An 18,194-nucleotide genomic window follows, 5' to 3' on the forward strand; every position below is an offset into this window, starting at 1 on the left:
TCCTGTGCCATGGTAGTGGTAGTTTTGGTTCATCAGGTACTTGCTTCACAAATTGATCTGGAGCATATTCTTTAGCTCCTCCTGTACTTCTGTTGGCCCTCCTGAAGCTGCAGCTTCAACTCAAGTGGAAAAGACATGTTAAGAATGAAAGGATAACTGGTAAACCTATACATGTGAATGTCTTTAAAGCATTAATATCCCATTAATTTCTATTGCCTGTCATGGTTTCTGGAGAGGATGAAGAAGCAATTTCATCTAAGAGCTTTGACTAATATAATTATTTCTGTAATATATTTAGAGAAGGCTATACTAAGTCACAGGTACTGTGATATTTTAAATTTTTAGCTTGGCACTTGAAAAGTCTTTTATCTTACTAGTTCAAATTCTTGTTCCTGTCTCTGGATTATAATAGTATTTTATTGTAGGATTAACACAAGTTAATACTCTTTAACCGCAAGTTGAGTTTATCATTGGATTTCTTTAAATCCAAAGCAATTACTGGTGGAAACTCTACAAAACCCTGAAGATGTATAATTTTCTTTCATATGTAAGTTTCCCAGATACTGGATAAAGCTCTGTTTTGAACCTGTCACTTTAAATTAACTTAAATTCTATGGTGTGCGTGTTGGTTTTTGTTAAAATTTATCATTATGTTAAAGCTGTCTTAGCAGGTATGATTTGGTCATGTACCTGACAAAGCAGTTACAAGGAGACAATGTTTCTCTGACACTTTATGTCTTAAGTAGGCTTACCTATTTATTTCCCGTGATCCGGTCCTGAGTGTAGGTGGCATCAAAAAGACATTAATGTTTTAAAATATACAGTTTTTCATATTTTTACTGTCTTACAATTTTCTGGGGAAAAAAGTGCACTTAGACCCATTTCAATTTCACACTTAACAGTAATGAAAAAAATTGAGAGGTGCTTGGTAGCTGGCTTCTTCATCTTTACCAAATATTGTTTTACTTAATGTTTCATCTCCGACTCTTGAAGGAAATCACTTATCCTCCTACAGTGGCTCAGCAACCAGAAATAAGCATATCTAAGGATGAATAGAATCAAAAGCTTTTCCTTCTGTGATTAAATAGCTGTATCTTTCACTGCAGTATCTACTTCTTGCAATCAGGAATGAACTTTTCCAGTATAACCTATTGCTACATTTTAATTAACCAGTTCTGACAGAAGCAGAGGATGCTTCTTGGCAGACAATAACCTGATAGAGGACTGCACGTGAGCCTTTACTTCAAGCGGCAGTTGTCTGCCAAGAAATGCCTGAACCGTTTGTCAACAGTGCTGTTGATTTCATATATATGTTGTTGGTTTATGTCTTGTGTCTGTTAATGTGCAGGCTCACTTTCAATCAGTGCATATAGTTTCTCCTACATAACACCTAGTCATTGCTTCTCAACCATTCCTTCCCCTTTAGAGAGGCAGTTTTACCACCACCTCTTGAACTCCATTGATAGCAACACTGATGTTCAAATAAAACTCTGTTGTAAAACGAAATAAGGAAATTGCTCTGCAGAGGGACCTGGACAGGCTGGATCGATGGGCTGAGGCCAATTGTATGAGGTTCAACAAGGCCAAGTGCCGGGTCCTGCACTTTGGCCACAACAACCCCATGCAGCGCTACAGGCTTGGGGAAGAGTGGCTGGAAAGCTGCCCCGAGGAAAAGGACCTGGGGGTGCTGGTTGACAGCCGGCTGAACATGAGCCGGCAGTGTGCCCAGGTGGCCAAGAAGGCCAACGGCATCCTGGCCTGTATCAGAAATAGTGTGGCCAGCAGGAGGAGGGAGGTGATCGTGCCCCTGTACTCGGCCCTGGTGAGGCCGCACCTCGAATACTGTGTTCAGTTTTGGGCCCCTCACTACAAGAAAGACATTTCTGGTAGAAGTGCTGGAAGAAGTCCAGAGAAGGGCAACGAAGCTGGTGAAGGGTCTGGAGCACAAGTCTTATGAGGAGCGGCTGAGGGAACTGGGACTGTTTAGCCTGGAGAAGAGGAGGCTGAGGGGAGACCTCATCGCACTCTACAACTACCTGAAAGGAGGTTGTAGCGAGGTGGGGGTTGGTCTCTTCTGCCAAGTAACTAGTGATAGGACGAGAGGAAATGGCCTCAAGTTACGCCAGGGGAGGTTTAGATTGTTGATTAGGAAAAATTTCTTCACCGAAAGAGTTGTCAAGCATTGGAAAAGGCTGCCCAGGGAAGTAGTGGAGTCACCATCCCTGGAAGTATTCAAAAGAAGTGTAGATGTGGTGCTTAGGGACATGGTTTAGTGGTGGACTTGGCAGCACTAGGTTAACAGTTGGACTTGATGATCTTAAAGGTCTTTTCCAACCTAAGCGATTCTATGATAATATTTAAAACAAAAGAAGGTTTTTCTCGCAATGCATAATTAACTGGAACTCTTTGCAGTGGAATATTAGTGATACTGGATGCTAATGTCTGTTCTAAAAATGAATGGACTCATTAATGAAAGTAAAATGGGCCCCTAAACACAAAGATGATGTGTATGATTAAGTAGGGTTCTGAGCTCTCGCAGGCTGGGAAAGACACCATCCATGCTTGCCACTGGTTTTCATAGTCTTTGGTAGACATCTGCTGTCTGAGACAGAATGATGTTCCTAAACTAACAGTTGTTCTAGTGGCTTAGAGAGTGCAACTCAGCATGCTCTGCCTTTATCAGATTTGGGGAAACTTCCCGATTTGTCTCCTAAACCCAAGACACTGAAGCAATAGCCAGCTGCTGCCTATGGGAGGAGCAGGATGCGGCCATTCTGAGGACAGAGCAGCCATGCAGCAGTGTGAGGTTTCCCATGTTGCGTGGGTCTGTCCTTCACTGATGCTGCTGACAGGTGTGGAGAGGACTGAGGTGCCCAGAGGCTGGCTGCCACCATGGATAATGTATCTTTAATCATGCTTTAGTCCATTATATCAGTGGGCATTCCTAAGGAGGTGGAACAACCTGTATGCAGGCTGTTTGGAGGATTAAGCTTTCTCAGTCAAAAGCTCATTTTATTCTTTATCAGATTAACTATTTAAAAATCTTATATTTACTGTACACACTTATCAATATCCTAATTAAAGAAAGCTATGTTTCAGTAAAAGGAGTGATGGAAATAATTATTGTTTGTACTTCTGAATTACATTTCCATGGGTAATGATCCAAAGCTGCAACATATTGTATGTTCCATAATCATTTGTAAGTCTAACTAATCATGATTAAAGAATATCCTATCATACTGAGTAGTTCCTAAAACATCCTGCTCACATAATAGTTCATTTAGATAAAGGCACCAATGTGAGTAATTTTAAAAATGAACAAATTGAATACTTTGCCTCTTGATAACTGTGTGTTTGCTTACTTGCAAATAGAGCTGAGATGCATTATATTAAATTTCCTAGAATTTCTGCCTTGCTAGAATTAATATGAAATGCCTAAAAGTGCTAGAACAGTGTCATATACTTTAAATCACTTTTTTTAATATTTTATGATTGCTATTTAAACTCAAGCTAGAAAGAATTCCAGTAAAATATCAAACTTCATTTGTAAAACAGCTACAAATACCAGAAAATTTGATTTCAAGGTAAGCAACTTCTTAAGGACTGCTCTTTTTTTTTTCTTTGAAGTCCCTCATAGTAATATTACTTGTGAATGTTTCCCTGGTATTTTTCCATGAGTCAGTGGCCATAAGGGATTATTAAAAATAAACCTGGCTTCTTTAAAGCAGTGCTAGTATTGAAATTTGTTTGTTTGTTTATTTGTGTGAAAGCATTTGGAGGAGCCTGTAATATGGTAAGTTTAAACCATAGGAATAGGACAGATTTATTTGCAAACTTTCTTGATTGTGTTGTTTAAATTAAACCTGAATTCATTAGTAGACATCTTCTAAGTGACTTGGTATGTGATGGTTTTTGGTTTTGTACTAGAAAATAAGATGTCTAGAAGGGAGAGATTTGTTTTACAAATGCTTTGTGGTACTTACTAGTCTGATGTAAAATTCTGGTATACCAAGGGTCAGGAGTATTGCATGCAACAAGATCCCCTGTTCTGCAGACCCAGATTCTTTTTTTCTTCTTGCTTAAAGGACACTTCCAAATGCAGTCATATAAGGAAATAATTTGTTAGCTTTTAAAGGAGGACACACTGTGTCTTCTAACAGCAGCTCAGACCTTTCTTGGAATTCATGGAGATGACAAACATTATTTCTGAGCACTGTAATCTTCACTGTTGGGAATAACTGTGATACTGGTGCTGAAAGTCATGGTAAGTGTATGGCACTGCTTGTAGAGAATATACAAGCCTAAAGACTGATCTCACTAGCTCTTCTGGTTTACTGATAGCTGGTTCTTATAGGTACTGCTAAAGCTGTGTAACAAGGGGACTGTTTTACTTGAAGATTGGTTCCGCAGTCAGGGAATACATTACATTGGCAGAAATAGAAGGAGGTTTTAATAAGTGCTGTTTGTATGAGTAGCAAAAAAGTAGATCCAAAATGCTCTGAAGTGTATAAGGAGCATATGTGTTTCAGATCCAGCTGGTAAGTTCCCAGATTCCTTTGAAGCTTTTCCATTTTTTGAACGGCATGAGTATTTCCTCCCCTCCCCATGCCCCGCGCCCCCCGCCCCGAGCTAAAATATTTTGGATTCGGCAGCTGTTCTTCCTGCATAGTATAACCTTCTCTTTATTAGGACTAAAGATAGTTATCTTCACTGGAGCAAGACAAAATAAATTTGATAATGATGTTCATATTGCCATTTCTCTCCATGGCATGAAGAAATGTGACAGATTTTTTTTTTTTTTTTTACTCTGGCAGTATATCCTGTTTGCAGGAACACAAATTTATCCTGATCAGGATGAAGGAATAAAAAAACCACAACAAACTGTTCTTCATGACGATAAATGTGGACTTTGAGTTTCTTATATTACTCTCTACCAACTGTTAATTAGAAGAAAAAAAGAAGAAAAAAAGTGACAACATATCACCTAATTAGTTTATATCTGCTTTTAGAATAGAAGTTATAGTGCCACTATTCAACCTCACTTGATGATCTTGGCCTCCTGTGTGACTTCAGACCTAATCATTGCCCACGTAAAACAACCATCCATCAGTGATGGTATTGCTGTCTTACTAATGAGGAGCACACATGAAATAATGATGCAGATGCTATTGATCTAGAGTTGCCTTTGCCAGACTGACCACAAAAGATTGCTGACCTCATGTAGTGCTAAGACATTCTCCAGAATTTAGCTGTAGCTATTTTTATCTGGCTCTCCCTCTCTTGTAGAGGTCTCCCTTCATAGAGAATATTTAAATTCCGTAAATACAAAAAAAATATAATTCATCATTTAGCAATCTTGAATAGTAGGAGGGTGAAGTTTGTCACCTATACAAAGGTATTGTCCTATTTCTGCAAATCTGGAATGTAAGTTCCAGTATAGATGCCTTGGGGATCTTATCTCAGCAGTGTGAGAATTGACCGCATGTTTTATCTCCCACTTCCTTTCACTCAACTTGGCACTAATTAACAAGAGGGCTTTTCCTTTTATGTCTTGGAAGCTTGATTTCTAATGCTGTTTGAAACTTCAGGCATACTGTATCAGCTTGATCACTTGTGCGTGAATGCCCCTTAACTCCTCCTTAAGCATCTTCACAGACTGGCAGTAGAATTCCCTGTTTGGTAGAAACTAGAAGACTGCAATTGCCTGTAGTTTTCTGCAGCCCTGTTTTCAGATTTGGGTCCTGTTTGCCACCTACCATCCATCTGCTGCCACTTTGAGTGATACATCAGTACTTCAATGGTGTTATGTTTTAGTTCCTTTAGAGCTCTGAAATGATCTTGATGATTTGTTTCATTTTTATCGATTTATGATTTTTTTTTAACTTCCGTGTTTCACAGAATCCTCGAGTCGTTCAGCTTGGAAAGGACCTCAAGAGATCATCTATTCCAGCCTCAGTATTGAGACAGTGCATTAGGCTTGTCCTTTTAAGAATTTCCTTGCATGGGAACCTGCCTAGGCTCTTCAAGAATGAACACTGGGGCATATTTTGCTTTTCTGCAATGGCTTTGTTTCATGCACTGTGGTCTTTTACTCAGATATCTCTTAATTGTTCCTCCTGGCTCTCTAGCAGGCCTCATGTTTCTCTTTTTTTTTTTTTTTTTTTTTTTTAACTTTAAAAACTTGTTCTTCAAAACTTATTTTTAGCCTGACTTAATAGTTTTTCATTTAACTTGTCAGACATTATCAGTCTCTGTATTCCTTAATTGGACTTAATATACTTGAGCTTTTAATTACCTTCTTTACAGTCACATCAAAAGAAGATAAAAGTCACCTGAGCCTTTTGATTTGAGAACCTTGTGAACCTCATCTTTTATCCTCTAAGTCATCTCCAAGCATTTTACTCATTTGGCTGTTCCTTTCTAAGTTCATTTCAGCTGGTCTTCTTGATTCTCTTTCCAAACTTAAACATTACCAAAGTGAACCTTTTGTTTATAACGGCATGTTGAATTGGAGCATGTGGCCCCTGTTAGACAGTAATATGTCAAACTAAGTCAAGGGCTAATTTTTCTCTCATAGACTCTGAGTTTCTGCAAGAAGCTGTCATTACAGTGTATAAAAGCATGGTTTATATCTGCTCTGATGTAGCACTTAACAGCCTACTCAGGGACAGAGAAGGATTTAAAATCTCCTCTGTTTCCCACAATCATAGTCTGTAATCTCCATTAGTATTTCAGTCTCTTCACCACCTTTAATAGATCTAACGCTGTTCTCTTTCTGTGCTAGCTGCATCAAAATGTACTACAGAATCCCTGTGGATTCACTTTCTGGAGATAACCTTGACTTCTAAGATTTTCTTTGATGTAGACTATTCTCTGCTGTTCCAAGCAGACTGCCCTTCAGTCTTCAATTTCTGTCTCTCAAGTTCCTGCAGTGCAATTATAGTGTTGCTGTTGATGAAACCCATCTCTGTTAAATAGGTTCCCTATACTCCAAAAGCTTCCTCATTCCTAATACTTGTCCCCTTTCTCCCAATGCTACTTGCTCAGCTGCTTTATGCAACTCCGCCTCTCAAGCTAGCCCCACACATAATGCTGAGGAAACTTCAAAGAATGGTAACAGAGATGCTGATTTCCGATCTTGCACTTAATTCAAATTTTGCTTCTTGGTTTTCCTTCTTTTCCCTCTCTGCTTTGGAGTTACCACATACGCGTACCACGACTGGGAACTCTAACTCAGCTCTAAGTACCTGAAGCCTTGTGGAGCCTCTGCCACCTCTACACCAGGCACGCAATCAACTGCCATCACCAGCAATTTTTGTGCCTCGTAATAGAGACCCTCAGGCTACTCTACTAACGTAAAGCGAAAATAGTGGCAATTTACACTAATTCAGTGAATTGCTGTCTGCTGGAGTTCAGGAGTGGGTATGTTTCTGTTTCAGATGTCTGTCATCAGCATGAATGTCCACAGCAGGGGGACAGAGCAGCTATGGTGATAGCCTGCTGCAGCTGCCATAACTAAGCCTACTATGAAACCAGGAGCCAGAGCCCTGATCTTGGTCTGAGAAACATGAGTTTAGAATTCTGACCTGTATATAACCACATTCTTCACTTTTAGTGGTTTCCATTTTGCTGTTTGTTTGGGGAGTTTTTTCAAAACAACAACAAAAAAAGGTTTGTCCCATGGCACACTTATTTGACATGGTTTTGCATTCATGTATTGACTTTAGAAATAACTGAACAGAAATGCTTTATTGTTCATTACATTAAACAAAATCCCTGCTTACCTCCAGACTACTCTAGTCTGATGCTAAAGCTGGTAAACTGTTAGAAAGGAGAATGGATGATAATGAGAGCTAAGTAATATCTGTTTGTGATTGTAACAGCTGGTGTGTTTGACGTGAGCTCGTGAGCAGAATTCAAGCAGCTGAGAGGGAGCTGGTTTGTTTGTTCTGAGGACTTGGCTCTCAACCAGCTCCTGCAGTTTCACTTGATTGTGGTTCTACAGAACAGTTGGAGAGGGCATGTCTACCAGAAATACTAGTGTGGGTGCTTTCCTTTTGAGCAGCAGCTCTAGATAGACCCAAAAGAAGAATTCTTTGCATGTGGGTTAATATACTATTCAGAAGAAATGATATGCCATTAACAGTCTGTCCAGAGTCACCATGCATCTGCAAAGAAATTCCATCTCCAAGACGTCTGTCTCTTTCATTTATCTCAGTATTCAGTTCTGTCATTTTACAGCATCAAATGCAATTGCAATAATAAAGCAGAATAAAAGGAGAGTAAAAACATATTGCCTGAAGAGTTAGTTGGATCGTCCTGTTCCTTTCTGCAAATTTAATAGACAATGTACAACATGTGGTTAAATACATGGTTCTGTGGAGCCATTTGCAAGCAGTGTTGAGATTGTTGCAAATATACTATCTAAAGAATAATCCTTACATACAATTTTACAGCCAAGAATCGGCCTTATTTCTGCAAATGAAAGCAACATAAAAATATCTGTCAGTGCTGACAGTGGGAATAGATCAGCATTAATTTATCCTTTAATTCTAGACTGTATAAAATATTTGGGAAAGTATATTCTCTCTGTGGATGTATTATAAAAATTCAATTAGATGATAAGTAATAAATGTTATTGAATCATCGTACTGATTTTTTTTTTTCCCCAAAAAGTACAGGTAAAAATAGTATGTGCCTGCATTTTACTCGGGCATGGGGTAACTCTTCATTTCTTCATCTAAATCTTTCACAATGTTTAGCTAGTTTATATAAGATTCCATTTTATGCTTTGTCTCCATAGACTGAGTCTGATCCAGAGGTTATTTTTCATTAATTGGGAGTTAAGTAGATGATAACGTCCTCTCCTTATTAGCTTAGAGAAGATAAAAGCATAAACCATCCAGTAGAAGATTCCCATGTTTTTCATTCTATTGGCAACTACTAAGGCATTCCATCAGATTCCCAAATCTGACTTTAGCAAAGAATCCTTCTACTTTTGTATCTTTTTGCAAAAATTTAAATTACTTCTATTAAAGAATCTGTAAGCATTAATTAATTCTAAGTATTTTAAATACAAATCAAGTGAATAGTAGTTTATGATGAAATTGGGAAAGCTCATCCAATTTGCTATTTGAAGGATCAGATTACAGATTCATTACAAAACACCACTTTGTGCCATGTACCAGTCCTGCTGCTTCAAGTTAACTGAAAATCATTGAGAAAGTTGAATGCCTGAAATCAGAAGCAGACATCATTGCTGTTCTTGCATGCCCTTCATGCCTCCAGCAATAGGTACAGATAATGGCATCTTTGCTGCAGAAGAATGAGATATTCTTTTAGTCTCCTTTGGATTTAGCAATACATCTTGCTCAGCAGATCAAACCTGAAACAGATACAAACAAGGTTTACTGTCTTTAAGTTAGCATGAACTCTTGGGATCAAGTTATGGAGAGTGCTAATTGGCCTATGTATTTTTTTGGCAGGATCTATTGTTTGTGCTTTTCAAACAAGAGAAATCTGAAAGATTTGAAAGGAAAGATAAGGAGGGAGCTTTTTACCAGGTCTTTCCGAAATTGCAGGAATCCACATGCTATTTGTTTGCCATTTGTTTGTAAAAATGCAACAGTCGAATAATGTTGATAAATGTTGTGGTTGATAAATGAGTGCAATTCCTGTCTCTCCTGTGCCAAAAGCTTCCCTCTGCCATACGCAGACTGTATTTGCATCCTATGTGCAAATGATTGAGAAGGAATTTGGAAAAGATGTTCACATGAAAAATCCTGTGCCACTTCCAGCACAACAGATGCCAAGGGGAATTTGGGTTTTGGGCATGTGTTTGCCCCTAAACAGAGCTGTCATGAAGCATTTGAAAGACAAATCTTTGTTTTCCTCAAATCAATGAATATAGGGGCTCATTTTGCATAGGCCTAAGTGCACAGAAATCACTTCCATGAAGATTTGAAAGGTGGAAAAGAAGAGTAGTATGTAGTGCCAGTGTTTCATATAAATCTTGCTTGCTTTCCTCAAGGAAAAATAATTTAAGATGTATTTAAACAGCAGATTCAGTTTCTTAGGTCACTGTTTACATTGCAAGTCTTTTGTCAACAAGTATTATACTTTTGTATTCCCACAGGTGTTAGCTGGTCAGCTATCTTACTGTTTAATTTTCTAGTAAAGCATAAGATATAAGAGAGGTCAGGAGGTGGTAAGATTTTCTGAAGAACTTGGATTTTGTTTGATGTGTTCAGCTCTGATATTCTTCACTGAACACTTTTGATTGCTTACATTAACCCACCTGACCTTGATAACACCTTCAAATAGTAGCTAATTAAGACAGTATGAGGGGACTGTTGTCATTCAGCTACATGAAGGCTCCAAAGCTTATTTTAGCATCCAAAAAAACCAACCCTATGTAAACTGACAAAACTCTAAAGCAAACAAGGAAGATCATTCGAGCAGCAGTGTTATTGGAGTAGAGTCAACCTTCAATTAACAGAAAGCAATCTTCTTTCTGGCATCAAGGGCCAGTTCCGTTGTTTCTTATGATTCAGATGCATTGAACTACTGAAAAGGCTCTGTAACTAGTTAATCTGAAGAACTAGATGTGTCTGGTTGGTTTCTTTTCTTCAGCCTTTAGGCAGTCATCTGCTTTTGCAGGCTAAGCAAAATAACCACATTAGCTGTTTATGGAAGCTGGTTCAGTCCAGTTAGTGCTTTAAAGTCACGTTGTCCCTTGAGGGGCAAGTTGTCCTTAATTTTTGCAAGCATGACTAGATAATTTTACAGTCCAGTAGATCCTCAAGATCATCATGTGAAAAGGATATGCCGTGAAATCCGTTCTCTTCCATTTTTCTTTGAAAACTCCTTTTTGTTTTCTTCAAATCAACAGCTGCAGAACAAAGTCAGCAGCTCACAATGCCATTTCTTAAAGGATGCTATTTTCCCCATCTTGTTCTTAACAACACTATTCATAGTATACAGACAATTTCAATCTTTTTCCTTTTATCATGCAAAACCAGTGAATAACTCAAACCTTCTCATCAGCATTTGCTGCTTGTGGGGTATCTCTTACAAACATCGTTCAGTCTGTGCTCAGTCTTTTCTCTCCAGAGCTGCTTTTATTTCCATTTACATTCTAAAGGGAAGAACAAATAATCTTCCTGATTCCAGGCAAGATCAATAACTGCTGAGGTGCTCTGAGAGAACATTGCCACGCTGCTGCAGGAGACTATGGGGCACTCCGCAAGGCTGGGCAGACTTACTCCAATGTTAAATGCCATCAGCCTTTCTGATTTGCTTGAAGGTTGGGTGTTAAGTTAATATGGTTATTAACTGACTCAAGGCCAAAAGTAAAGACTTACTGAGATAGCGAGAAGAACTCCTTGCTCAACCATTTTTTTTCCTGACGGACTATGGCAGTTGGTGATAGAAGTAATAAGTGTAGCTGGTGCTAAGATGCTCCTTTTGTAAATCATACTTTTAAGACTTTTTTTTTTATATCTAGTTCCAACTTGAAATTACAGTTAAGGTACTGTAATGTTTTAATTTACATACCATCAAATATAAAAATAATTTAGTGAAACCTGCAAAGTATTCTCTATAGGAATGGCTATGTGAAGTGTTCAGTCAAACAGTAAAATAAAACACTAAAGCAATGTCATGAGTTTTGGTAAAAACGGAGAGAGTTTACATGACTGTCATGTCTTTTTTTTCTTTCCCCTTGCTTCAGGTGGGGGGATGGAAAGCAACGTAATGATACCTATATATGCTAATATGCATACTTGAAATCTTTATGAATACTTCTAACCATTATTTCCTCCAAGTATACACTGCATTCAAAAATAATGTTAATCTTTGGAGAGGACATCTTATGGCTGTTTAATTATAGGAATGATTTTTTGAGGTTTAACGGTAAAAAAAGTTTTAACTGCAGGGAATTCAGAGAAGCAGTTGAATTGCTCATAAATTTATGACTTGCTGGCAGCACTGCTCTTCAGTCAGAGCACTTGTTTCTGACTCTTAAGAATTGGAAATATCTGCTTGCCTTCTTATATTTTAGTCACTTTAGTTTTATGGCTTGTCCAGTAAGAGAAATAGTCTTACAGTAAACAGAAAGGAATTGAATTAGTCTGCCTGATGATTTAACGTACAACATAAAAGCAGCTTCTTAAATCATAGTTCTTCTCTCTTGAAGCCTCCTTTTTGGCTTACTTAAAAAGAACTACAAGGGAGTTCACATTTCTTATATTTAATTTAAGGAAAATACACAAGCACTTTATTTAGATCTGTTTTGTATGTGACCATTATTCACTAGACAATTCGGTGACTATTGTCTTTCAGAGAAATCTCAACAATAAGAAAGCAAGCACTGAGTTAAGAAGCCATCCTCTTTTCCCACTATACGAAAGAAGTTTTATCTTGTAACATTACTTATATAAAAAGCCAGCTAAATGGTGCGTCAGAGGTCTTGTAGAGGAAGGAACCTGCAGACTATGCTAAATTTTAATATGTTCCTTTCCCCTAAAAAGTTACTTCTTAGGGGTGCGTCATCGGTGCAACTGCTAGTGTTACAAAATTCACCTGTCATGGAGTCAAGCTGTTTGCACAGTTGCAAATCCAGGCTGAATTTACCCAAATGGCACCTTCTCAATCCCATTGTTTTAAAAGGAATTTACCAAAACAAATGAAAGAGGTAGTTTCTATGATGTTAGTGGTTGTGACAGTCATCAACATTTACTTGTAATCTGAGAAACCACTGAAACATTAGGGCCGGAACAGATAACACTCTTGGCTCCTTTTCCACATATATATAAAAGTGAAACAGAAGTAGTCTGTAGCTGCTGGTGGCAGAGAAAGATCAATGAGAGAGTTTTATGATCAAATGGCTTGTTCCTAAGTGATCCATGCTGTAAATCTAACAGAGTGACAGTTGGCACTGTATTTGTACTTGTGATCATTTTACTTTTTAAGATATTTATGATGTTTCCAGTATCTGAGATCACAAAATCTGGAAATTCCTGTGTCAGCTTCAATCCGTATAAGCTTCAATCCGTATAAGCTTCAATCAATACAACGATTAAAAGAGGCGCTTTACTGTTTAAACATGGGACAGCCTTAATATACAACATTAATTTTCAGTGAATACTCATTATATTTGATATATGTTTAAAGAGTAGAAGAAACACTCTAAAAGAGTAGTTTTTAATTTATTCTTCTTGTATCCATGAACACATCAAATTAATGGTCAGTGGAATTGCCCATGCGTGAAGAGGAACAGAGGATCTCTGGTAAAGGACATTAGAGTAAGCGTTAATGCAAATGAGACTCCTTAAGCTTTTTGTGTTTAACGAAGACTGTGTAAAGCCTGGTACTCTGTAACTCTGTGTCCAACGTCATGACTTGTTTTTAAAACTTCGGTGTTCAAACTTGTCCGTTTGGATTCTCATGCTGCTTTGTTCCTTGCCCTAATCCTTTTGTCACCTGTGTTGCATTTAAGTCGCTAGTTATTAGTTGTTTTTATTATTGTAATTATTTGTTTACTCCTTATTTCTAAAGCAAGCCACTACTACCTTACAAGAGGAGACTCTTGTTAAGAAATAGTTTGTTCCAATGTCTACTGAAGCTATAGCTTGGACAAAAGTCACTTAGGACTATACTATGACACTGCCCTGTGCAAGCCCTAATGCTGTGCCACAATATATGTATAGCATTTATATATAACTTTCAGCAGAAACTGAAACACGGGAGGTTCCCTCAGAACATCAGGAAACATGTTTTTACTGTGAGGGTGACCGAGCACTGCACAGGTTGCCCAGAGAGGTTGTGGAGTCTCTATCCTTGGAGGTATTCAAAAGCCATCTGGACACAGTCCTGGGCAACTGGCTCTAGGTAGACCAGCTTGAGCAGGGGGTTTGGACCAGATGAGCTCCAGAGGTCCCTTCCAAACTCAAACACTCTGTGATTCTGTGAACTTTCACTCACAGCTTCGTGAAAACACAGCCCCTTGGGTATCTGGAGCACTTTGTGTGAAAACGATAGGGAAAACAGAAACTTCCCTTTCTCAGGGCCACGGCACTACCACTGCAGACCTGTGACAATTGCTCTATAGCAATAGGAGTAACTCTCACCAGAAGGAGCAAACCGTGAGCTGGCTGGAGAGGAGCTGCTCTGTGCTACCTGGTCTGAGGACATCATCAGTATAAATTTTAACTATTTGAAGACTGGCCTCTGAGTGATATAAATACCTGTGATGGTGTCAGACTGAGACTATGTGGTGATCCAGGAAGAGTGCCCTTTTGAGGGGGACCAGAGCAAAAAGACAGAGTAGTTATTTTTTTCTGTTAGCTGACCAGGTTTTCTCTGCAGGTACCCATTCGCTAGTGGTCTGTTCAAAGAAGATGGCAGAATATGGGAGATCCTGAGCCTTGGACCCTTTTGTCCAAGGACCTTTTGATTCCACCTGTTGAGAGACGTTTCATTAAGCTATTATTCTGATGTTGGAGTAAAATATTAAAGTGAGTAAATGAAGTTAGAAAAAAAAAAGCAGAAAAACAATTAAAGTAGGCATACTTGGTATCCTGTTCATGTTGTTATACTTGTATATTTGATAAGCATAATTTAAAACTCTTTCCATTAACAGCTGGAAAAAACTTACAAGTATCACATAACACTGGCTGAAACAAACAGCTCTCCATTTGCTGTTGAGTTAACATTAAAAAGCAAATAGAATATCCTTTACCTATGCAGAGTGATTTTAGCCTTTTCAGTGCCTGTCACTGTGGTCTGGGAGCGTACTTTAGAGTGAAGGCGTCACTCTAAATCACTTAATGGTGTTGGAATTAAAAGATACAGTCGGATTTACAAGGCCAGGAATGAATCTTATGTTAGCACTTTATGCTACATTAAGTATGTAATTATTGATTCACCATGCAAAGTTTATTAGGCTCCTCCACCCCACCCCCTGCTTTCACACAGATGGTGTTGCAAATCACCTCTCAATGGTCACCTGCTTGAAAGGAGAGTTTCATATGCAAAGTGCTATTCTTTGTTTAGATATGATAGCTTGCAAGATGTAAAATGAGGCAGCTATTTAAATTTGTTGTTACAGCACTTGGGCTGGGTACACAAGATTAAATAAAAAGAAAATTAGGAAGCAGATGCTTGTGTATTAACAGAGGAATTGTGCTAAAAGATACTTTTCATTACTGGTGGATGTGAGTAATTTTACTAAGGCAGCTGTTTCCTTAATCAGGAAAAAGACAAACCTCTAAGATGACATCCAGATGTTTTCTGTATCGTTCATAATATAATGAGTTTCCATTGTATATGCCATATTTTTAATTCCATTTGCATTTACTTACATCCAATATATTTTCAAATACTTGTATCATCTTTCTTAACTGTAGAAGACCTGAGTGCTAAATACGAATATGACATATTCTGTGCTCTTGACATCCTTGCCTGGTGTTAGTCTGCAAGTTGCTTCTAGGGCTGACAGTGTGTCTCGCCAGCATCCAAGCATTTGAATATTGGACTTCCGCAGGTTTGAGGGAAGTTTTGTTGGGGATGGAGGGGTCTTCAGAAGGAGCTTTTTAGTGATAGTGTCTGTTCATCCTTTAGTTGTGCACTTGTGTAGTGCCTTTTACGGGTGCTGCCTGTTGTTCAGAGCAGGACATACCATAGTGTTAATACATATATAGTGAGTTAATATCCTGTTCCACTTACGTGGATATTGGGTAAAAACAGAGACTTAAAACTTCCACTAGCTCTTAGGTATGGGCGCAGTCCTCTATCGTGGGCTGCTGACAGTTTTAATGCCTGCTAGCTTGCCATCTGCCCTTGCTAGAAACACATGCTTTATTTGACTGGAGACCTGGGATTCCAAGCTTTCTATTGCTGACAGGACGCAAGACTGGCATGCCAAATCTTTGACACCGATTTACTGACACTGAGCTGTTTCATAATTTATTTATTTAGGGTGGTGTGGGATTTCAGAATCTTAAGATTTGAGCGCAACTTTTGTAGGCGTGAGTCTTGTTATCTGTGGTTTGGGCCTCGGGAGCCAGCTGCCAGTGCTCCGTTGATCTGCACATATGCAGCAAATCTACCTCATTACTCATTATGCATGCTGTGTATCACACCTCTTGAAAAATTAAGGCTGCCCTGAGTTTGGGGTGAGGAATTCTCAAAGGCTGGTATACCTAACAAATTCTTTTTATTACAAGCAATCGTTAAAGTTTGTTTACTACATTCATTACCACCTTTTCTTGAATTATCACAACAGAGATATTATTAAATGGTCAGTTCATGAGCTTTCCAGGTACTGATGTGTTGTAGCTAAACTTTTAATTGTGCAAGTATACATAAGCTTTAAAAAAACTAATGCTTTCTTGATGTTAGTAGATAAATTAGCAGTTACTTTTTCTCTTGTGGTTCTTCCTGTTAAATAGTTCTTGGAGTTTATGTCTGTGTAAGCAATCTTAAATACACATGAATAGCACAAAAGGAAATAACTAAATATAACTGGAACAAACTCTTCCTTTATGATTTTTTGAACTCTGCAGTTTTTGAACTTTAGCAATTCCTTCCTTCATTCCAATTTTAAAGTGCAAGTCAGGTGTGTGTAAGTTACTGTACATTAGTAGTTCTTTGTTTTATGCCTTACCTTCTTTCTGCCGGTTTGTACCATTTATTACTGGCCTTCCTAAAATAAGATTTTCAAACACAGTATATCTACTTAGAAATTCTTTAGTTAAAAAACAACTAGCTAGTGCTGATAACTTGAGGGGGTTTGTGCTTGTTGCTATGTACATTTGGATTAAATCTGGAAATCTCTCACTAATCCGGTTACTTCCATTTAGATTAAGTTCTCTACAGTCTTTTCTACAGGAGGGCACTCTTCATGGTACTGTGTGACTTCTTTGGTACAATAATCAGCTAGACAAGAAAACTAATTTTCTTGCCATCAGTGAAACCATAACAAAAAAGGGTAATTGAATAAAAGAAGGGATTTTTAAATTTTTTTTTTTTCCTCAAAAATGTAATCTAGTTTTTGTAATAAGCATCTTTTTAAAGTGGATTTGCTTCTACAAGCTGGTGACCAGCATACTGGAGTATTCTGGAAAGGGCAGTACAAATCTAAAAGCTTACCCGTGTTTGCTATTTCCTCAAGTTGTGAAAAAGACACGTACTGCTCTAGCAGTTTGCAGGTGAGAGAGAGTTGTCGCTCACAGATACCACAAGCTGCCTGAATCTCTCCAGTAAGGTTATTTGCATGCTTCTACAATCACGATTTTCAAAAGCTGGAAACTTATTTGCACCTTCCTGAATCGCCACGTCGTCTTGGGTGCCAAGAGCTTGTGCAAGGTTTGAGCACTCTGATGCCTGCCGCTCTCACAGATGTGCCAAATATAAGCTTTGGATTCCCACACTGAAGATCTCGTTATAAATACTACCCTGTGGCTAGATTTCGGCCTTAGATTGAGATAGAAAGTCCCCTTTTACTACAGGATCTATATTTTCCAGGCTGTCTCCACTGAAAACCATTTGTCTTTTAACACGTTCCAGCCCAGCACTGTATGCCGGTAGATACTGAGCAGGATTGTGGGAATGGCTGCAGATTGTCATTGTTTTTAAATGAAACATTCCTCCTGCTTTACACAGCTGTGATATTGTTTATATGTGTGAGGGAGAGATTTGTATGAAAACTAGTGCTGCTTTGAGAATTTTACTGAGAGGGGAGCATCGGAGATTATTTACCAAACTGGTAAATTGTTTTTTTAATCTAGTCCTTTTCCTGGGATTTCTGACATCTCCTAACCCCAAGATGCCCCTGTGCTGTGCTGTGTAACAGCTTAACTTGTGCTCCCTCTGCCGGCATCCCGATGGGATAGAAACCCAACCAGTTGCGTTTTGCTAATCTCCAGGGAGGGGCTGACTTGTTTAAATTCTCAATAAATCAAAATGCTGCTCTGTCCGGTCAAAATTCTCGGGTGAAGGTGTGACAAACCGTGCTTTGTAAAGGAGCTAAAGCACGCTTTGTCTCTTTCACTGTGCTTTTATGGAATTTCCAGCACATAGTCAGTTCTTCACTGTCCGGGCTGAGTATGCCTGGGATGCCCCTGTTGGTGGCTTTGGCTCGGGCAGCACAGGCAGTGTGGGATGCTTTCGGGTGTTCAGTGCAGAAGCACCCC

The 18,194-nt window shown here is 38.6% G+C and overlaps 1 protein-coding gene across 1 annotated transcript in view; it reads left to right on the top strand.

Annotated features, from left to right (window-relative positions):
• LOC104080833 (mannosyl-oligosaccharide 1,2-alpha-mannosidase IA-like) overlaps positions 1 to 18,194 on the top strand; it is a gene marked incomplete at its 3' end in the record, with an annotated part of 52,814 nt that overhangs the window by 27,110 nt on the left and 7,510 nt on the right. The window lies entirely within an intron of this gene.

Source organism: Fulmarus glacialis, unplaced genomic scaffold (assembly GCF_000690835.1).
Source record: "Fulmarus glacialis isolate BGI_N327 unplaced genomic scaffold, ASM69083v1 scaffold21368, whole genome shotgun sequence".
Taxonomy (NCBI): Eukaryota; Metazoa; Chordata; class Aves; order Procellariiformes; family Procellariidae; genus Fulmarus; species Fulmarus glacialis.